At 38.1% G+C, this 24051-nt stretch overlaps 1 long non-coding RNA gene across 1 annotated transcript in view; it reads left to right on the forward strand.

Moving 5' to 3' along the window:
• The first annotated feature begins 975 nt into the window (after window positions 1-975).
• The window catches only part of LOC133050511 (uncharacterized), a 55603-nt gene continuing 32527 nt past the window's right edge, over window positions 976-24051 (forward strand). The window contains exons 1-2 of the long non-coding RNA XR_009691633.1: window positions 976-1098; window positions 13095-13268. This is a non-coding gene — a long non-coding RNA (uncharacterized LOC133050511). The remainder of the gene's footprint in view (window positions 1099-13094; window positions 13269-24051) is intronic.

Below are 24051 nucleotides of genomic sequence, written 5' to 3' on the forward strand. Positions count from 1 at the left end.
GGGAGAAAAGTCCGATAATGACTTCACAAAAAGGGAAGGCGGAACAGTTTCGAGTTGCCAGTCTCATCCCATCCCCCAGGGTGGGACAGCTTGATGCTGACAGGGAGTCCCAGAACCCAGACAATTCCCTTCACCAGGAAAAAAACAGGGAGGGTAACCAGCTACCCAACTTCTCAGGGCCCTGAGGACCGGCAGGAGGACCGGCTCTGGTTTCACCCCATTCAGAGACCGGCACTGCCAGGCCGTCTAGAGACAGCACGAAACAAGGAAGCAGAGGCTATGGAAACCAGCCCAGAGTTTCCAGTCACCTGCTCCACCAACGCCTCCGCAAGCCCTTGTCTCTGAGGGCCTGGACAGCCACTGCTTACACCAGCGGACCCCTGAAGCTTTCCTCACTGACGACCTCACTGTGGACCCCAGCGCACAGCTCTGCAGCGGACACCTGTCGTTCTCCTCACTGAAGAAAGCAGCGGCTGGCGCAGCCACCACAGACCCAGGCCGCTCCTGTCACTGAGGGCTCCACAGGTTTTCTCGCATTTAGAAACACCGGTGACTGAGTCTCTACCTGCTTCTGCCCTCCTCCTCACCAGCTGCCGCGTCCAGTGCTACCATGGACGCCTGCGAGCGGAGAACTGGCACCTGCGCCCATCCAGCCTCTCTCCGGGAGGCAGTTTGGCCTCCGCCGGCCGCACAGGCGCGGGGATCCGGCGAGATTCCCACCACCCGCCTCCGCCGCTGTGCGCATGCCCACAGCCAGTCCACGCGCTTGCGCCGCGGCAGGGAGCCTCACAGACGCTGGCGGGCCCTGACGAGGCTGGACTCGGAGCTAGCCGCGCGGCGCTGTGGCCTGGGCCCACAGCTTCGCCTGTCGCTCTGCGTCTGCACGCCGCGGACTCCGACTCCTGTCAGTGGCGTCCACTGCCCCGCACAAGCCTGCGGCTAGTCATCCGTGCCGCCCCAGCAGTGCACGCCACAGCCAAGGCCCCTCAGCCGCGCCGAGGCCTGGTCCAGTCTCTACTCCGCGTCAGTGCGCAAACTGCCGCCTGAACTCGGAGCTCAAGAAGTGCCTGGGGATAGAAGGCAGCCCACCCCAAATTGGTAGGTGGTGTTTTTAATAAGCAAGGGAACATATATGAGAGACTTGTTTGGGGAGACTGTGAAACAAGTAGTTGTGTGCATCTGCCCGCAGAATCTTCAGAGTTCCTACAGAGGCCTTAATGGAGTTCAGTCACGTACATTCTCTCAGCTGCTCCCTCAAGGCTGATTCACTGAGACAGCTGCAGCTGTGGGAACGGTGGGCAGAAGATACATTCCCAGGACAGGGGAGGGGTTGAGGAATACCGAATTCCCGGCTTCAGGTGACTTGCAGGTCAGTCAGCGGTCACGTTCTCTGGATGACCTCCTCCAAAGTTGTATTCCTCATATTTAGCTCTTATTTGTGCTCCTCTTGCCCGCCTCCTCTAGAATGTGCCCTGAAGGGTCCGCCATGGGTTTCATTTGCACGACCGTGGCTCATTTGATGACTCTCTGGCTGCACCATCCCAGTGGGACATTCCATTGCAAATTCGAATAGAACGTACACCCCTGGCTAATTCATGTCAATGTATGGCAAAACCCACTACAATATTGTGAAGTAATTAGCCTCCAACTAAAATAAATAAGTTAATTTTTAAAATTCCAATAGAAAGGCTTTCCCCAGGCGTCATGGGGCTTAGGGTTCTCAACAGATTTATCACAACCTGAGTCTGAGCAGTGACCATCTCCCTATGATTTTCATACTTTTACAGTGTTGAGTGTCTTGGCAGGGGTTCCAGTCTGGCATCTGGGGTAGCAGGCTCTACTGGTTGGTCATCCAGATGTGTGGAAGCTTGGGACAATACATTGGTCCACCAGGCCAAAGCAGTTGTATTTGATATTAATTTAATCTCTTGCTATAATATTCGGTTTTTCCTTTCTGTCAACCCTGATGCCTATGGGTTATAGCAGAGAGGAAACCTCCATTCAGTATTGTGTTCTTTTGGCCAGTCTTGCATGCCATGACCCTTAAAATATGAGGCCTGATCACTGTCTATTCCATGAGGATGTCTGTACAGTGGTACTTAGTTTCTCTAGTGCCCTAATGTTTGTAGTTTGGTAACAGGACAAAGCTTGAGTTAGGCCACACATGGTGGCCACACAGATCAAAACATACTTAAAAACCGCATTTGGAGGGAAGGAACCCTTATAATCAATTTGCCAATCTTTTACAAGTTGGAAATTCTGGTAGATACCCTCATATTCCTTTGGCAGTTGCCTTGGAAATTGCTTTGAACACAAAGATAATTGTATTAATCAACTCACTGTATGTAAAGGGCAATTCGACATCCTTGGCAATGTGTCATCCCGTCTGAGTGCTATGGTAACCCTTCTTTCTACATATCCAATCTGCTGTATCTACTGAAGGGTCAGTTTTGAGGATTCATATCTGGGCTAGGACATAAGCTTCCTGATTGCCGGGAGGTATCAGTGCCTTATGATTCAAAATATTGAAAACAACAAGGCATTCTCAGACGCTTGAAGGTGCACCCAAGTGTCTTTCTGTATATCCTGACCCACAAGCACTTACTTATGATCACCCATTACTCAGTAGGAAAAGTTCTTACCATGGCATGTTGTTTCTAAATTCTTCTGGTAATATCTGAGTCCATGCATATTTGTATTTATTTAATTAAAAAATTAAAGTATAGTTGATCTGCAATGTTATATTAGTTTCAGGTGTCATTTAGTTGCTAAGTCGTATCTGACTCTTCACAGCTCCATGGACTACGGCATGTCAGGTTTCCCACTCCTTTACTATCTCCCGGAGTTTGCTCAAATTCATGTTCATTGAGTGTGTGATCCTATCTAACCATCTCATCAGTATTTTTATAGATTATACTCTATTTAAAGTTATTATGAAATAGTGACTATATCCCCTGTGCTATAAATATACCTTTGAAGTTTATTTATTTTCTACATAGTAGTTTCAACCTCTTAATCTACTAACTCTATATTGCCCCTTCTGCCTTCCCTGTCCTCACTGGTAACCCCTAGTTTGCCCTCTGTATCTGTGAGTCTGTTTCTATTTTGTTATAGTCATGATTGTTTGTTTGTTTTTAGATTTCACATATATGTGATAACATACAGTATGCATCTTTTGTCTTCTGACATTTCACTAAGCATAATCCCTCTAGGTCCATCAAGGTTGTTGAGAATGGAAGGATTTCATTCTTTTTATGGCTGAGTAGTATTACATCACATATATAAACCACATCTTTTATATCTGTTCATTTGTTGCGTCCAACTCTTGGATGTTGTAAATAATGCTGCTATGAACATTGCGGTCTATGTATCTCTTGAATTAGTGTTTTTCATTTTCTTTGGATATATATCCAGGAGTGGAATTGCTTGTTAATATAATTGCTAGTTCAGTTTTTAGCTCTTTGAGAAGTCATACTGATTTCCATAGTGGCTGCACCAATGTACGTTCTCACAACCAGAGAACCAGGCCACCAACTGTGGTCCCACGAATCCCTCACCTTCTCAGCAAGACCCCACCAGGAGCCCTTCTGGGGGCACCACCTCTGCTTGTGCCCATCCCTTAGCCCAATTTCCCACCTTGGGCGCCTGGCCCAGCCCAGACTGACAGGTGAGGGAAGGAGAGAGGCAGGGGCATAACTCCATCCTCCCTTCCTTTTGACAAGGTCTTAGAGGTTTCAAGTCAAGGCTGGAGGACAGAGGTCATGACCTCACTAGCCACCTCTGAAGTCATGGAATCTGGGAGCAGAAGTCCCAACCACCATGAAATCAAGCGTCAGTTGCACCTTGGAATCATGGGGAGGGCAGAGATCATAAGCCTCTACAAAGGGATATATGTGTGTGTACATGAGAGTGGGGCCTTTTCAGAGGTCATATCTCATGATTTCTTGAGATGCACCATCACTGCTTTTGAGGCCTCAGTAAGCCAAAGGCCAAAGTGCCCCTCTCCTTTTCATCTACCAGCCAAGTCCTCAGGCTTTCTGAGGGCTAGGGGAGAAGGAGCTAAATGAAAGGTGTTCCAGGTACATATTTATCTCCCCTTCCACATAGCCCCCTAGATGTTTTGTATATTTTTACAGGGGTGCCTCTTCTAATAAGCCCACTTCCTGTTTAAATCCTAAGACCAGTGCTGTGTTACTAAGGTCTGGCCACTCTGAAATGAGGGGGTACTGTATGGGGAAGAACTGTGAGGGAACAGGCAGGAATCCAGGGCTTATCCCTGGAAATATGGGGTTCCAGCAGGAGTTGAACCAACAGGGGAAGAGGCATGGGTACCTGGATCAGAAAAAAAAAAAAGGCAAATTGCTTCCTGCTTATCTGACAGCCCATGTTCCTCCTACTTGTAACTATTGTGCCCCCATCTCCAAAGGTGCAAGCTCTAAGCTTAAGATTCTACTTTGCGGCTTGGTCCTCCCCACTCTCTAAGTGCTCCCAGGATTCCTGAGTCTTGCTCTCCAGAACCCTCTTCCCCAGAATGCTGCCCTAAGCTAAGGAGGGCCAGAGAAGGTTACCATGTACCACATACCAAAAAAGGGGTTTGGCCTAGGGGTCGGCCACTCAGCAGCTTCTTCAGCAGCCTCTTGGCAGCAGCCCCAGCCTTCCCAAAGCAGCAGGTATCCCCAAGCTGGGGCCCAACCTAGAAGGCAGAGGTAGGTTTAACAAAAAACATAATATTGACTTCCCCCACTCCAGTGGGGCTTCTGTAATGTGACTTCCATATGTTTATATAAAATGAGTGTTACATTGAGGAAAAAAATACTGATTTCAAAAGGTTATATATTTTATGATTCTATTTGTATGATATTCTATAAAATAAAAATAAAGCTATAGAGATAGAATACAAGTCAGCAGTTGCCAAGGGTTAAGGTTGGGGGAATGATGAGACTATAAAGGGATAACGTGAAGTGGTCTTTTGGAGACAGTGTAATTGTCTTTATCCCATTTGCTGTATACATGATTCTATACAAATGCTAAAATTCATAGAATGGTAAAAGAAATAAATCAGTTCCACACAACAATAATTAATGAAATTACTGAGGGAAGCATCCTGGTTTATTTAAGTGATAACCAGTGTTTGACATCCTCACATATACAAGGGTGTTAACTATAACAAAATGATGCATATTTTATTTTGAGATAAATTATGGATGTGTTTAAATTTTTTAAACTTCCTTGATGACATCATGTCAGTAAGGAGGAAGGGAGACCTAAAATTATGAGATCAGGCAAGCACTTTAACAGAACATATTTACCAAGACAGGCTGTATAATGAATAACAATTTGAAGTGGGTCTCAAGGTATTGGTAAGTATTGACCAACTTAGGAGGAACCTAACTTTCCAGGTGTAGACAATCCCCTTCTGAAAGCCGTGAACACCTACAATATCCTGGCATTTTTAAAGAGAGTTAAATGATCCTTTATGTCTGGATCTTAAATTTGTAGAAAGATGTAGAATCAAATGGAACTTGAATGGGGAATGATCTCAATTTCAAAGAACTGAGTTTCCAGAGCTGAAGAATGCTTTTATCTTGAGGAGAGTAGGGAACTGCTGAACATGGTTAAGCTATATATCCTCCACCTGATGTCTAAATAGTTGTAAAAAAAGAACCAAAAAAAAACAAAAAACAAAAAAACTTGTTAATGTAGCAAAGCCTGAAGTATTGCCAGATCCTTTCAAAGATTTACATATTATTTGACCTAATTTCTTTTATCTCTAACAAAATCCAGGTAATCTTTTGAATTTGTTTTGCTAGTATCTACATGAGAAATAAAAATAAAGCCAGAAGCATTAATAACAGATTAAAAGAGAGTAAATGAAAGAGGAATTGTTTTATATTTCTACTTATTTCATAAACAAGTACTAGCACTTATCATATATCCAGCAAGATGTTAGGTACTGGAAATTTAAAACTAAACATGACATAGTATCAGTACTCAAAGGGCTTCTTCCCCATGAATTATATATATATATATATATATATATATATATATATATCTCAAGAGGTAAACCTATGATTATAGTGCACTGCAGTTTGGGTTATGGCAAAATTAGTCATAAGAATAATCTCAGAAAAGGTGCCCCAAATATAGCCTTAAAATGTTCTAGGAATCCTAGGAGATGGATAGAAATGAGCTAGATAGTATACCCACAAGAAGGAACTATATGAGAAACAGAAAACAGCCTCAGATTTTCTAAAGTGTGTCTCATCCAGGTAACTGCAACTAATTACATGTAGGTAGATACATGGAGAAGTGGGGACAGGCAAACCTGACAAGACGTCTGGAGCTGGTTGATAATGGAACTTGTGTTTTGTGTCAGGGAGAGTAAATCTGAGGCATTGATTCTGTCTTTGATTTGTTTTAAAACCCAATCAAAATTTTCTTCAGAAATCCAATAAACAAAACATGTTGAAACTTCAGTTTTCTAGTTGCGCAAGGCAGTGCAGAGGGAAAGGGAGATGGACACCCTGAAGGTCTGTCCCAAGCTACTTTTCTGGCTGGTACTCTCTGAAGATCCTCCCCAAATCTGAAAAATTTCACTAATAATTGTGTAGTAGCTAAGGGATTTTCAGAAGAGGCATGATAAGATCATATTTACAATTTAGAGTGGAAATATGCATATTTTCTGTCAGTATCCTCAGAAGAACAAAAATTAAAAGCACCCTCTTTGATTAATCAGCAGTGTATACCATTGTCATTCATGGTAGGCATGTGCCTATGATGAAATGAGACCCCTTTCATTTTTAGGTAAACTATGGAATGCTTAAGGGAAATTTTGCCACTGCTATGGTCACAGCATGGCCATGAGGAAGAGGGCTGACCTAAAATCATTGCCAGACACGTACTTTATCAGAACACATGGAGCAAAACAAGTTTTTGAATGAATGAAAAGCTTCAGTTTTTTGTTTTTTTTTTTTTAAGAAAGGCTAATCAGCTATTTCAAACATCTCTAGGTCAGAATTTTTCTGTATTCTGCAGAAATATTCATGTATAGAAAGTTCCCCGGGGATATTCATACACATTAGAGTTTGATGATCTCTGTTATCTAGATAGTTACCTGGGTGATAGCTCAGTCTTGGTCTTGTACATTCAAACATTGGGTACAGCTCTTATAGCGCTGAATGAAAGAAGAGGGTTGGAGAATCTTTGTAGACTTAAATGTTACTAATAAGCAAAATCAGACAAGGGGAGTTTATAAAGGTCTGCAGTCACACAGTCCTTCACAGGCCTCCTCAGAATCAAACTAGATTATTTTGAAGTGAAGTAAAGGTCACTCAGTTGTGTCCAACTTTTTGTGACCCCATGGACTATACAGTCTATAGAATTCTCCAGGACAGAATACTGGAGTGGGTAGCCTTTCCCTTCTCCAGGGGATCTTCCCAACCCAGAATTGAACCAGGGTCTCTGCACTGCAGGCAGATTCTTTACCAATTGAGCTATCAGGGAAGCCTTTACTTGCTGCAATAAGAGATTCCCACTAATATTTAATCTCCCTAATGCAACCCCTGCCTGGATTCCCAACTGGATATTCCATGTCTCTTATGAACACAATATATATATACCTCAAAGAAAGAACCACTTTTAACAAGTAACAAATGGTGAATACAAGTGTTTCAGTTCCACTGGCTGTTCAGGGAAAACATTTGTGGGTAGTAAGGTGTGTTAAGGGGGGGGTGGAGGTCAAAGGTAACTGAAATCACTGATGCTCCAAGATTATCATTTTGCCAACAGTTTCAGGTTTTCTTCACATTTAATTTCTGACTGAAGCTAAAGTCCAATACAGTCATTTGAGTTTCACATTATCCTTTCCTTTTAGTTTCTTGAGGCCATGCTAAGAATTTGTGAAAATGGCATAGTGTCAGGAAGAAGCAGGAAATCTAAAGAGGTGAATCTAAAGAATTTGAAGCGTGTAATCAAGAAATTTGTTTGTTTTTGCTTAAGTGATTTAACTTTTTATATACAAATTTGATCAGAAAATCCCATTTATACCCTAATGAGGGCTTGAAGCTCCTTGGAGCTCTTTTCAGACATTGACCATTTGGCTTCTTTAACTGAGAGTGAACTCTGAGGATTTTTGTGTTGTTTTTTTTCTTTTTTTTTTCCTGACTGAAGTCAGACAGATTGACAGTGTCCCCAGAAAAAGCCCTGACCTGCCTGGAGCAAGGTAATAAATAATTAAGATGTTGAGAGGGATATGATGATTCTCACCTGGCTTGATCCCTCAGCTGCCAGGGGGTTTCCAGACTATAAGGCTCTGTGAGAAAATACTTTGCTCATGTTGTAGACCTAGGAGAGAATCAGTAGGAAGCAAAGCAATTATACTCATTGTGTAACTTAATGACACAATGTAATGTGCTTACTAAGTGGATGTGAATATATGTGGGTTATTAAAGCAAGGTTATGGATCTGAAGAAAGCAATAACCAAACTCTAAAACATTTATGACAATATTTAACAAGCTAATATTAAACAGACTTTAAGAAGTTTCAAGCAACTTCATATAATAAATGATATTAACCAAAAAGAAACAGCAGCTCCAAGGAGTATCAGTTCAATCAATCTTTTTCTCATTTTGTAATAATTTATTTGTATTATTCTCCAAGACACTGTGAACATATGTGTTTATTTCTGCTTTGATATATTGAAACTCATTACCATGAGGCTTTTTCTAAATATCCTCTGAAATATTTATATAAATTATAGACATACCAATATTGCTTATAAATTGACTTTTATTTTATTCCTTTTTTTTTTTTGCATTGAAGTCTTAGTAAGTTCTAATCTCAGCATCTGATTGTTATGCTTCTGTTAGTGGGGACAGAGAAGATCTCAGGGTTTATAACTCTCCATCTGTGCTAAAAAGTTAATATTTATTTCATAATATTGTTTTTAGCATATGTATACCACATAAAAACTTTGTAAGAAAATTTGACCTTCTGATGTATTGTTGATAGTATTCACTATCGCTGATTATATCATGGAGTCTTAATATCATTATACATGCTGTATGACAGAGATTTTTGGTTTAAATTTAACTCATAAGTAAAGGGAATACTATACAATTATTTTAAAATTTTTTGAAATTTTGGTAAACTTTGTTGTTCTTGTGATATTAAGGTGTACAGTTTAGTGGCTTTAATCACACATAGATGTGCAGCCACTACCACCATCCATCTCCAGCACTTTTCATATTGCAGAACTGAAACTCTGCACCTATTAAACAATAACTCCCCATTCCTCTGTCTCCTCTGACTCTGACAAACACCATTCTACTTTCTGTTTCTATGAATTTGACTCTTCCAGATAGTGGAATCATTTAGTAACTGTCCTTTTTTGACTGGCTTATTTCAAATTCCACAATGTTCATTGTAGCATATATCAGAATGACTTTCCTTTTATGGTTAAATAATAAAATATAAAAATTTAAAAATAAATAATATAAAATATTTTATGCATATACCACATTTTGTTTATCCACTCATCTATAGGTGGATATTTGTTTCCATTCTTTTGACTAATGTGAATAATACTGCAAGATCATGGGTGTACAAGTATTTGCCCAAGTCCCTGCTTTCAGTTCTTTTGGGTGTATATCCAGAAATGCAATTGCTGGCACATATGATAATTCAATGTTTAATTTTTTTGAGAAACTGCCCTACTATTTTCTGAAACTGCAGCCCTGTGTTACATTTCTGCCAACAATGTGTAAGGGTTTTAATTTCTCCACAGTCTTGTCAACTCTTGTTATTTTCTGTGTGTGTGTGTGTGTGTGTGTGTGTTTGATAATAACCATTCTAATGGTATACAGTATTATTTCACTGTGGTTTGAATTTGCCCTAATGATTAGTGATATTGAGCCAGTTTTTATGTGATTATTGTTCACTTGTGGATCTTCTCTAGAGAAATGTCTATTCAAAATTTTTGCCTATTTTTTTAAAACAGGTTAGTTCTTTATTATTGAATAATTCATGTTCTTAAATGAATTTTCTTACTTTTTTCTAAATGCACGGTTTTAGACTTTATTCAAGTTGTTCTTAATAGCAACGACAGAGACTTCCCTACATAAATTTTCATGGCTTGTCTCCTTGCATATTTCAGGGATAAACATATTTTATTACAAAATACACAGACGAATCTTAAGCTGAACTGATGTCTGCAGATTCATGAAATAATGGTCAGAAAGACCAAGCCAATTACCTCTTATTATCCATAATTTCTCCAAAGGAGCTAAAAGAAAACTAGTAATTATTAGTTGTATCTTAAAAAAGCAAAGAATTGACATAAATGAAGTTTGCCTTAGAAATAGTAGAAATGAATTTGGTTGAAGACGCTTTACTAAAATGCAAGTATCAACAACCAGATCCCATAGAACCTCCTGTGTCCAGTTAGATATCCACCTGAAAACCAGTGCATCTAAATCAAATATATCCTTTTCCTTCAAAACCTCCCATTCATTTTAACCCTCCCTTCCAAGCAACATTATTACCACCAACTCACAAACTTAGGTCAGTAGCTTGACAGTCATCTTAGACTCTTCTGCACGCTCTCATCCTTCCTCAAGCAATCCAAATATAAATTCTGTCCCACAGATCACTCACAATTTTTTTCATCCCTCTTGATATTTCCATGTCTCAGGCTATTATGACTGGTACACCATAAATGGGTTTTCTGATTTCGTTTTTGTCTCTCATCAGTTCATTTTATGCACCACAAATCTTTCTAAAAATCTTTCTAAAAGACAAACCTACTAATATGTCGCTCTTATCTAACATACTTTTATATGGCTCTCAGTGTGTTTAGGATTAAGTCAAAAGCTCTGATTTGGCTTGAAGGAAGCATTGTGAAGGAATGGTGCTTGAAGGAAGCACCATGCTTTTTAAATCTCTGCATATTCTTCTTTTCTCTTCCTCCCACACTTCAGGATCACTTAAGTTCCCTAAATGAATAGTCTCAATTCTATGACTGCACAGATTGATTCCTATACCTGGAGTACCCTTTAGCTCTTTGATTTTTATAAATCTGACACATACTTCTATATCAGTTGACAATTTATTATTTTTTTCCATTTATTTTTATTAGTTGGAGGCTAATTACTTTACAATATTGTAGTGGTTTTTGTCATACATTGACATGAATCAGCCATGGATTTACACGTGTTCCCCATCCCGATCCCCCCTCCCACCTCCCTCTCCACCGATCCGTCTGGGTCATCCCAGTGCACCAGGCCCAAGCACTTGTCTCATGCATCCAACCTGAGCTGGTGAAGTGTTTCACCCTAGATAATATACATGTTTCGATCAGTTGACAATTCAGAAGAAATTACATGGTTATCTTTTGTTGATCTCTAAATCTGGATAGAATGTTTCCACTCTCTGCTTTCATGTACCCCATGGTTTCCCTAAGGGCATTTATCACATGGTGTTATAGTATCCTTTTAATTCTTCTATACCTCCACCAGACTAAAATTCTTTGAGGTCAAGTAACAAGTTTGTTTTGTGCATAGTTTAATCGGTTCCTTACCCTAATGTTTGGTGTTATGGGCTGAACCATGTCCTCTCAAAATTTCTATGTTGAAGTCCTACCCTGTAATATATGAGAATGTGACTGTATCCAGAGAGAGAGACTTTAAAGTGGTAATTAAGCTTGAAGTCATTTGAGTGGGCCTAAATTCAATCTGACTGATGTCCTTATAAGAAAAGATGCACCAGAGAGTATGTGTAACCAGAAGAAAAGATACATATCTACATATCGATATACTTACATACACACATATACATACACAGCAGTAAAAGGGCCATTTGCAAGTCAAGGTAAAAGGCTTCAGGAGAAATCAAACCAGTCGACAATCTTGATCTTAGACTTCCAGACACCAGAACTGTGAGAAATAAATTTTTGTTGTTTAAGCTTCATAGTCTGTGATATTTTGTTATGGCAGCTCTACAGGCTGATAAGTATGGACAGTCAACAAAAATGTGTTGAATGAGTAAAACTTAAGGGTTTTTCATAGATTTCTAATGAACTTTGCCCTAATTATTTTATTAACACAATTTTGAACATACTATGAAACATTTATTCTACTATATATATATTTTTTCATTTATAACAGTGATGCAAGTTGGTCATTATTACCCTCAATTTTCAGGTGAGGAAACTGAAATTCAGTAATTTTAACTGAGTTTTCTGAGGACACCTCATTCATGGTAAAGCTTAATTTCCAGCCTGTGCTACTGATTCTAAGTTCAGAACATTACTATCATAACCCAATATCTCCTAAATCATTTCTTCTAATCAGGTCTACTTTATTTTGGTTATCCTATAAATAAAGCAATAGCATTCTATTCTTTGAATATCCATTTCTTAAATATGTTTTTATGGCATATGATACTTTAGACAAATATATAAATTAATCTTGAGCGATCGGTTGACTCAGTGTTTAGTTTATAAGGCCTGAGTCTGTAAGATGCTAATTGACTAATTTGTAAAGTTCATATTAAGTTGCCAGTTTAAAAGGCATGCTTTGATTATGAAACATCTTATAATTAATATATGAGAGTTTATTTTAAAGTGAATCAACTATTCCTGCAGCACACATTTAAGCCTTTTTCTGGCAATATTATAAAGTTGAAAGACTATTCAACTTAGAGACAGCTAGTTTCATAACTCTCCTGCAAGACCTACAAGTGACATGTTTTTGATACTCAGAACATCTCCCTGGATGCCAGTTCTCTTTAAATTAAAGTGCACCTTAAAGAATGGTGGTGAGGCCAGAAAGAGTAAGCTCATATAAAACCCTGACACACATTAGGTTTTCAATGTTATTACTGTTACCTTTGACATGAAGGAAGAAAGATTTACTGTACATGTTATAACTGAACATCTCCTCAAATCCAGGGTAATTCAGCTACATGTAAGATTATCAGGAAAGAAGAATTGGAGATAATAAATTTGCATATTTTACCCAAAGCAATGTCATACAAGTATAAGACTCTGAAGAAATATGAATACCCTGTCACTGACACTCCTTTCTTTTCCTTGCAGTTCTTCCAAAAGGCAGCTATCTATTTGTAAGCCAACAGAAAACTTCCTTTTTCCATCACCATGTTTATACAGTGAGAGCAGAGCTTGGGGAAATGATACAGCTGGTGGTTTGGTCTAGTCTCAGAAACACTTTCTGTGTTTACAAGGAAGAGGAACCCCACCATCGCCGAGCCTGTAAGTTGTCTTTAAGTCTGCTTCAGCATAATCTCTTATTTGGTCTGTAATCATCTCTTTTATTACTTAGCCGAAGTTCAGTTCTTTTTCCATCTTAAAGAAATCTTTAAATCATGTTTCCATTCACTGTTAAATTGATATGGGATGATAAGATTATTAGAATGACCTACAGCTGATGGACAGGGAAGCCTGGCATGCTGCAGTCCATGGTGTTGCAAAGAATCAGATACTACTGAGCAACTGAGCCAAACAGAACAGCTCTTAATAGCTTGCTCTTAGTAACTTCTATAGAACCGTTCATGAATAGTGGAATTCTGCAAATCTGGCCTGCTCTGGTTCCATTCAGTTTGTTGCCAAGTTTGTGTGTCCTAAGTTAGTGGGCTCTACCAAGTTCACAGTGGGAGAAAGTGTCTTCCTCCATCTTTCTTAATAAGTTGATGAGCCTCTGCCATGCCTTCATTGTGTCTGTGATGTTTTTAAAGAACTGGCTTACATGTTGCTTGTCTCTTATTTTAGAGGTATTTTGTTTCTTGAAAATCATGACCCTTGCACCTTTCCAAAACAAACAAAAATAACTATATATGCTATTACTGCTAGTGAGCACTGCCTTTTCTGTGTTTTGGCCACAAATGCTTTTCTCTATTTCTATCATAATGATGTCTACCTGGCTGTGTCCAGTTAAAATATACATAGTGACTGGGTTTGCCAGAAATAACTATAGAGCAGGAGGTCCCTGGAATTATTTCTTCACAGAAGGAACAACTAGCAGTTATCCACATACAAGAATGCCCTAATAAAAATCTCAGAACAGGGTTATCTTAAAGGACTCCCATGTACTACAAAAAAGACAGTCTGCATTAGAAGAGTAAGAGGAGTTGTTTCACTTTGACTGTGTTACCCACGCACACACTGACAGGGATTCTCTGGGTCTACAATTTATCCAGTAGAGGTACAGAGTCCAAGGTATATATTCAGCATCCCTGACATCCAAGGCTCTTCCTAAGAGGCCAGATTCTGTCTCATTAGGAACATGGGGGAGGTGACAAAGCTAAATCACCTGGAGTCAGCTAGAAAGAAAGAAGAGAAATAGGGCACACAGTGACCAGCACATGGATTTTCATGGTGTCTCTGTAACCCCGCTAGCAGCCTCACCTGACCAGGGACTCCATCCAGCCACTTTACTCACTCACAGAGCTGACCTGGTGTCTCTGTCTGCCAGGGAGCTTGGCTGGCAGTTCTGCCTGCCTGGGGTTCCCAGCCAGAAACCCAGCCTAGCAGTGGGCACAGCTGTTGGCCTCACCCTGGTAGGAAGCCGTGTCAGAGACACTGCCCCACTGCAGAGAATAGCCTATGCTTAACCAGGCAAGAAGCCAAGCAAACGATCCTAATGAAATGAAAAACATACTCTGTAGCTCAATGGAAGCAGAGAGCCCAGACAGTAACCCCACCCAATTGTGGAGCCCAGCTTCTAGCCCCACCTAATTCTGGGGTACACAGACCAGCCTCAGTCAACCAAGGAACTTAATCAGCAACCCTGTCCAGATTTGAGGCATAACCTGCAGCCTGCCCAAACTCGTAGCCTAGTAACAACGCAAACCTACAGCAGAGCGCAGTCACCAGCATTGTCTGGGCAGATAACCTTGCCAGTGATCTTTCTCAACTATAAAGCAGCTGTGATCAATTACAGAGTCAAGCCTGCAAGGCCTGCTGGAAGGAAGGGGCAAGACAACACCAGTCTTCCAGGAAGCACAGCCTGGGACCCCACTCAACCAAGGGTAATTATGAAGCCTAGCCATGAACCCACTCAGTTGAAAGGTCAACCAAGTGGTATCACCCTGTCAGTGAACACTAATCAATGAATTCAGTAAATTTTTAGGATAGAAAATCAATGTACTGAAATTAGTTTTATTTCTACACACTGACAACAGACTGTCTCAAAAAGAATTTAAGACAGTTCCAGCTACAATATAATCAAGCACAAATACTTAAAAATAAGGTTAACCAGAAGAATTAAAAGATATATACACTGAAAGTATAGAATACTGATAAAAGAAATTGAATAAGTCACAAATAAATGGAAAGATATTTCATGTTCATGGATTAAAAGAATTAATATAATGAAACGCCCATACTACCCAAAAGGACCTACAGATTTAATGCCACCCCATCAAAATTATAGGATCAATTCTTACAAAACTAGAAAAAATATCCTAGAGTTTGAATGGAACTACAAAAGACCCTAAATAGCCAAAGCAATCTTGAGAAAGAAGAACAAACTTTGAAACATTACACTTTCTGATTTCAAACTATACTAAAAAGCTAAATTAATTAAAATAGAATTGTATCAGTATAAAACAGGCACATGGGGCATTGAAACAGAATAGAGAGCTAAGAAATAAACCCACTCATATACAGTCAACTAAACTTCCACAAGGGATAAGTACACACAATGGGGAAAGGAGAGCCTCTTCAGTGAATGATGTTGGGAAAACTATATATTCGCATGTGAAAGAGTAAAGTCACATGTTATCTTACATCACTCACAAATGAGCTCAAAATGGATTAAGACTTAAATGTAAGGCCTGAATCTATAAAACTCCTCAAAGTGACATGGGGAGAAAACTTGACATTTGTCTTGACGTGGTTTCTTGGATGTGACACCAAAAGCACAGGTGACAAAAGCAAAAATAAACAAAGTAGTCATATATCAACGTAAATGGCTTTTCACAAGGAAGATGAACAAATGGCCAAGAGATACAAGAAAAGATACTCTGCATCACTAATCATCATAGAAATCCAAATCAAAATCACAATGAAATATCACGGTACACCTGTCAGAATAACTATTATCAAAAGACAACAAATAACAAGTGTTAAAGAAGATGAGGAGAGAGAGAACACTTGAGCATTTTTGGTGGGAATATAATTTGAAGCAGCCATATGGAAAAGAGTATGAAGGCTCCTCAAAAAAAATAATAATTAGAACTGCATATGATAGTCATCTCATGTCTGGATATATATCCAATGGAAATGAAAATAGGATCGTGAAGAGATGTTTGCATTACTGTGTTTACTGCAGCGTTATTCACAATAGCAAGACATGGACACATCAGTGTCCACTGACAGATGAACAGATACGGAAGCTGTGGTCTGTGTAAACAGTGAAGTATTATTCAGCTATGAGAGAGAAGGAAGTCTGTAATCTTCATAACATGGATGGACCTTGAGGGCGTTATGCTGAGGAAATGTGTCAGACTGAGAAAGGCAAATACTATATGATCTCACTTGTATTTGAGATCTAAAACAATTAAATTAATAGAAACAAAATAGAACCATAGTTGCCAGGGGCTAGAAGGTAGAAGCAAACGGGAGATGTTGATCAAAGGGTACAAACTTTTATTTATGACTTGAATAAGTTCTGCAGATCTAATGCACAACATTGTGAGTTTACTTAATTTTACAAGATTGTAAACTTGAAATCTGCAAAGAAAGATGATGTTAAATATTCTCAACACACACAGAATGTTAACTATGTGAGGTAATGGATGTGTTACCTAACTTGAGTGCACTAATCATTTCACAAGGCATACGTATATCAACTTATCATGTTGTATACCTTAAGGATATGAATTATATTTGTCAATAAACCTCAATAAAGCTGAACAAATATGTGTGTATATATTATATATATATGTGTGTGGAAATGAAATATATATCAAGTGGAAGTGGATATATATATATCCATTTATATATATATATAAATTTATATCTATATATATAAAATATAAATTTATATCCATTTATATATTTTATAAATGGATATATATATCCATTATATATATATATTCATATATATATAATATATATATATAAAATTGGATGTGACATATATATAATATATATATAAAATATAAAATTGGACATGACATATATATATCCATATATATATAATATAAATTTATATCCATTTATATATTTTATAAATGGATATATATATCCATTATATTTTTTATATATATATCCATATATATATAAATTTATATATATATTTATAAAATATAAATTTATATCCATTTATATATATATAAAATATATAAAATGATGTGAGTGGGACTTGTTAAAAATAGTCAGAGGTGGTATACACTACCAGGAAGGCAGAATAAAATCTATTTTTGTAATTGGTGTTTCTCTTTTTCAGAAAATAAAAATACAGTTATTTTTGGAATTTGAAATTTCAGAAAAACTATCACAAGTAATTCAGTCACAATCCATCACAGAGAACCATTGTTAATAATTGATAGAATATATCATATATAATTTCATTTTGTGTATATGATATATTATAATGAATTCACATATGAATATATAACCTATATGTATATAATTCTGTTTTATGTTAACAATGCATAAAAATCTGAATGTCACAATTACACATGATTACATAATCTTCCCTCCCATAGATGTAACTCCATTTTTATACATACATACATACATAGATGTATCTCCTCCTTTTTATTTCCTTTGGTGTATATTTAAATTATTAATTATTTATAAATAAAAAAGCAGTGGGTACATATTGAGGTTTTTTTTTTTAATTTCTAGTACCCCAATGAGAACCAGCTGCCAAGTCACTGATCCTGATTATATTGATGAGTTATTTGGGTGCACGGAGTGTATCTCACCTTTATAGCTCCAAGCTCTGGAAATACTTCTGGCACATGGTGTCAATTCAATTATCTGTGGGAAACTGGAATAATGAATGAATATCTAGAAATACATACTGTGACATTGTTTTCTTTCTTGTTACCATGTCTAGACAAGGATTGTAGTAGAACATAATAAGCCATAAAAAATCAGCAGCAAATATTTACCAATACCAATTGGAATACCACTGTTCATGACCCCTAGAGCAGTATTAGCAGTATGTGCTTATGGGACAGAGGCCAGGCTTCTGGAGCACAACTCCTAGATATGAGCAACTGAGGTAGCCAGCAATCTGAAGCCTGTACTTGAAGAGATGATAGAACTGGGCTTGATTTAGGATGAAAATGATACTCAAATAAATGTAAATCTGTAGCCACAGCTTTACACCAGTTGTCTTTAAACAATAGCAGTCGACAAGGATGCCATTCTACAGGGATGTGAGAATAAAACATCGAGGTCTTGTATCCTCAGCAATCCTCACTTTATCCATCAATCCCTGTAACATTTTTTTTTCCCTTTGCTCTCATACACAGGTATCTCTACTGGAGACTGAGAGGCTATTTCAAATCCAAATTTTGGCACTTACTACAAGTAAGTTGCCCATGTCTCATTTTTTCCCTTAACATTCCAGGATTATTAAAAAGATTATGTGAAATGATTTCTGTGATGCATCTTGTACAGTTCCAAACAGCAAGAAGATATATATAGCACATTATATTTTTCAACACTCCCCTCTTGTTAGACTTGATGACATTTGAGCTTAAGTAATTTAAAGATAGTGATTCTAATTTAAAACAAAGCAAATAACAACAACAAACTGTTTGGATCCCTGTAAGTTGACATTAGGGTGCCATTAAAATTTGTGAGCTGGGAAATTCCATAATAAAAAGTGATACTCTAGGAAATATATTTTGTTAGCATTATAAAAGGTAGATTGAGAGTGAATAAGGGCCCCTAGCATGAAGATACAGCAGTAATAGAAATGTTTATAAGAATTCTTTGTCAAAATAGCAACAACAACAACAAAAATAACACAAGGCTATGAAGGAAAGAGTTTCAGCATCAGAGTGGCTTTGGAATACCTTATTTACAAGATAAAAAGAAAGGTGTCATAAAGTTGTATATGTTTATCACTAAGAAAAACTTTTCATTAGTATTTCAAGAAAGAATGTTGTTTTTAGATCAAATAAAGGGGGAAGAAAGGAGATAAAATAAATCATTTGGGGGTCAAAGAGCTAAATATAGCCTTGCTTCTGTTCAGAATAAGAAAGAAGTTAGGTGAAGCCTAACTGAGTAAGATTAGTCACTTGTAACATATTTGAGTCTTACTACTAGAGGACATAAAAGAGGTGACGCACTGAACCTTCTCCAAGAGTTTAGCTTAGTGTCTTCCACCTTTAACTAAGGTATAAGAATAAGCAGATCCAAAAATCATCTCCAAAGGAAATGTTATATAAAACTAAATAGTTAAACCTTCATTTAATCACATTTATTATGTGATTTTATAGTTTATAATTTTCATTTATGAGCTATACACTCTACTACATTTAAGAATAACCAACTTAATGACTACCAACATAGTCTATAACCCCCCTTCTTGCAGTTGTATGGGTGGAGTGCTGTTATTTCTCCTTAGAGTACCATTACTCATAAAGACATCTTTATTTTCTCCTGAATTTTATTGCTACCATTAACAGTTGTCACTCATTACTCATTTTTAGAAACAAACTCCATTTCCATCACTTTTCCAGAGATTATTATGTGCACAATGAACAATAAAGTATAATATAGCTGAAATAGTATACATACTTCAGAATCTGTACATATTCTAAGTGACTGACTCCTACACATCAGCCTCCTCCAGTAAGATTCAAATTCCTGCAAAATTATAAACCAGTTTACTTCATGGAGTTCCTGATTGCTTACAAAGAGAGGTGTTCAGTGCATGATCCCTAAGCATTTGCAAGTGCCCTTAACTGAAATGCTTTGAATTGTGCACAGAACAGTGATAGATAATTCAGATGCATTTGGAATATCTTTGTATATGTTCAGTTGAAATGAGCATACATGGCATAATTGCATTATGATAGCAAAGTATTATTCCATATCAGTAATACTAACTGGATTTTGTTTGGGGAATAAAATTAATTGCCCTGTACCTCATTTGGCCTAGAAACATGAACTAAGTAACTTTCTTTTGATTGTTTCTTGGAAGAAGATTAAAAGTAGATAATAATTTTGAAACAAAGGCCTGTACACAAGTGCAACTGAATAAGCCATGAGTGTTGAACGTAAACTCCATTTTGATTGGGGGCTTCAACTATGAAATCCATTAGATTCGCTGCTTTTGTTTGAGCAGCTGTTGATCTGCAAATATATTCAGTGTAAATGTTTATATTAAACATTTAGACACAGTGTGTAGTTTGCATTGTTTCAATCCAATAAAAAAAAAAGTAAGTATCCTTAGTCACCGGGTTTTGCATATGTTTGCTTTAAACAGATCCAAACACATTGTTATGAAGTTTTTCTTTTTCTTCCCCCAAATGAGCATTGCTTAGCCACACACCAAAGAAACTGACTCAAAGATTTTAGTGAGTTGTTGGCAAGTTATCTTTTTGAAATGAAGTTAAACTAGAAACATTTTCCTAGACGTTAAATCCGAGAGCCATTTGCTCTTTTCAAAGGTGCCTCCCAATGATATGGGAAAGTGAAGATTACTTGGAATTTACTCCAAAGAGAGATTCTTAACAGTAAGTCCCCAAATAGTATGTCATCGGCTAGAAAAGTGACTTTCATGGCTTAAGTGTATTTTAGTTGTCTTTGTTTAGTGTAATATATGGTAGCTCAGTATTGGTGACTTCTTTCATATCGAAAAAGTATGTAACATGAACCAGAAAAGAAATCTATACCTAAAGGCTCCTGTAAATCACTTTTAAAAAAAATTTAAAGTCCTCTGTCACTTTTAATATCCACAGAATAATAATTTCAGAATAATAAGCTTAGACTTTGTTCAATAAATGAAGTTTATCAGCACTTCATTTGGGACTCTCCAGTATAGCATGCTGGGGTTGGAAGTCAGACAGAAAGTATATAAACTTTGTGCTATTGTATAACCTCTCTGAGGTTCACTGGAGTTAACATCTACTATATGGTCTTACCCTGAGGTTTGAATGGAACATTATACTTGACATCACCAGGAGTGATGTCTGCATACAGCAAGTAGATAATACATAAGGCTTGTATCTTTAGGCAGACTTAACATAATCTGGGAGAAGGGTTTGGTCCTGAGTTCCTGTAATTTTCTACAACTGTCATCACTGAGAGGATATCACTGTTTGTTTTGGGGGCAAACCAGTAGATTGGAACATGATTATCATTAAGCAAAATAACAAGCAAGCCTAGAGTTGTCTGCATCAGGAGCAAAACCACAGTATTCTTTATTTTGCTGACTCATTGGAAAAGACTCTGATGCTGGGAAAGATTGAGGGCAGGAGGAGAAGGGGACAACAGAGGATGAGATGGTTGGATGGCATCACTGACTCAATGAACATGGGTTTGGGTGGACTCCGGGAGTTGGTGATGGACAGAGAGGCCTGGCGTGCTGCGGTTCATGGGGTCGCAAAGAGTCAGACAGGACTGAGCGACTGAACTGAACTGAACTGAATGTGCTCTATGGAAGTTGGGGCAGGAATAGCCTGTACGGGGGCAAGTGATTTTTCAGAAGATTACCAGGTCTTTGGAAGAACAACTTGCTGCACTTATCTGCTTGACACACAACCCTGACTTTATTCTCTATTGATCCTGACATGGACCTTGGGTGGCAAACAAGTGGAGGGAGGACTGATTGGGAATTGATCATACCCCTTTGTTCTCTTTATCTATTTTCAGATTATTGGTTCCTAGACCCTTGGTACAAGGCTCTCTTTTATTGTTTGCTTTATAATTTCTCTAAGTGTTTCTTATTGTGTGTATCATAAAGATCCCATAAGCTAAATGAATGACTTCTTTGACAAAACTGTTTCTCACAAGTTACTTGAATGGTATCAGTGATGTAATAAACCATTTAACTCTGTCTTCAATAACTACATGTTTCTTCATATTTCTCTGTAGAAGCCTCCATAAACAGATTGGCTTAATAGAGGTCAAATGAATAGAGATTAGGATTTTAACCTTATTATTTAATTAATGGTGCATACCCAATATTACCATTGGAGAAGCACTTGCAAAGAGTAATCAGATGAACAGATTTAGGAGATAATGTTAGTCATACCTGGCATTTGTACTATACCTCATCTTTGAAGAGCACAGTGCATTGTATCATTTGATTATTGCTTCATTTATCAAGTGTTGCAGCCTAGATCCCACAACCCATTTGCTTTTCAGGGAAGAAAACTGTAGCTCTTTGCACTTTGGCTCAGCCTAACTTAGAGATTTTTCTCAAGAGAGGATCTTAAAATAAAATTGAATTGATGCTGAAATATGAGATATAATATTACAATGGAATTAATTTAGCCTAGGAGTTTCAGGAGAGGCATCCCAAGGTAGCACAGGATGAAATGTGATGGATGCTAAATAGTTAACTGTATAGGAGATGGGATGGGAGGGGGGTCTCCTTAGTTTAGGAAACAGCAGTGAAAGACAAGTAAGAGGAACAGAGGGCATTAGAGGGACTGAAAGACATGGAGCAGGTGGCGAGGAGAGTAAACTAGAGTGAGTGAGAGTAACAGGGGGTGGGAAGACAGAGAGAGAGAGAGAGAACTATTGGGTAAGATAACAAGTGATGAGACTTCCCTGGTGGTCCATGGTTAATACTCTGCACTCCCAATGCAGGGGGCCCACGTTTGATCCCTGGTCAGTAAACTAGATCCCACACGCCACAACTAAGAGCCTGCCTGGCACAACTAAGAGCCTGCATGGTATAGCTAAGGCCTGGCACAACCAAATACATTTTTACAAAATAGTGAGTGATGAGAAGCTGATATATATGATTATGAAGAGAAGAGAAAAAGAGAAGAATGAAAGTTATGAGAGAAGAAGAAAAAAGATTGAAAGAAATGGGTAGGGATGGACAGGGGATGGGAAGTAGGGAAGAGAGAGAAAAGGAAGAAGAGAGGGAGGAAGGAAGGAAAAAGAAAGGGAAGAATAAAGGAGGGAAGAAGGTAAATTGGAATGGGGTTGAGGTGAGAAAGAGTAAGGGATTTGGAGCTAGAAAAGTCAAAGCACTGGAAATTATTTCAGATTTTTGGACATTCTGTAAGGGTTGTGTAAAACACTTGGAGTGTTAAAAGATGACAGTGATTAGCATGATCAAATTTGGAAAGTGTGGTTACATAAAGGAAAGATGATGAGTTTTCCCTTCAGAAATTTGACATCTAATGGAGAAAGGAAGAAGCAAAGTAAAGCATAACAAAAACAGCATACAATCAGGAAACAGATTGGTTTTTGCTAGGGGCTAGGGTAAGAAGTGGGGAAGGAAATGGCAACCCACTCCAGTTTTCTTGCCTGGAGAATCCCAGGGGCAGGGGAGCCTGGTGGGCTGCCGTCTATGGGATCACTGAGTCGGACACTACTGAAGTGACTTAGCAGCAGCAGGGTAAGAAGACAAATGGGAAGTAATTGGTTAATGGGTTTGGGGTCTTTTTTTGGGGTGTGGTGGTGAAAATATTTTGAAACTAGATAGAGGTGGCGTTTGCACCGTATTGAAAATGTACTACATGCCACTAAATTGCTTGCTTTAAAATGGCTGATCTTATAGTTTAAGAATTTCCCCTTAATAGAAATGAAAGCAAAAAGTTTAAACTTCATTCCTAAAGTTACGGGACCTCTGAAAGAAATAATAAAGTGAAGAAAGAAAAAAAATATAGGGAGAAATGAATGAAAGAGAGGGAAGGAGGGGGAAAGGAGAAAAAGAAAAAGTCAGCAAATCACACAAGTTGTTTCTGAAAAGTGACTGACAATATAGTCTTGGAGGAAAGATGATGTCTTTGTGTTCCCAGGTTTAGATTTCTTAGAGACAGGTCTGAGAAGAGTCAGGATATAAAATGTAAATTTGGAAGTCATCAGTTTTGTGTTTAGCAGT

This window comes from Dama dama, chromosome 4 (assembly GCF_033118175.1).
Source record: "Dama dama isolate Ldn47 chromosome 4, ASM3311817v1, whole genome shotgun sequence".
NCBI classification, from domain to species: Eukaryota; Metazoa; Chordata; class Mammalia; order Artiodactyla; family Cervidae; genus Dama; species Dama dama.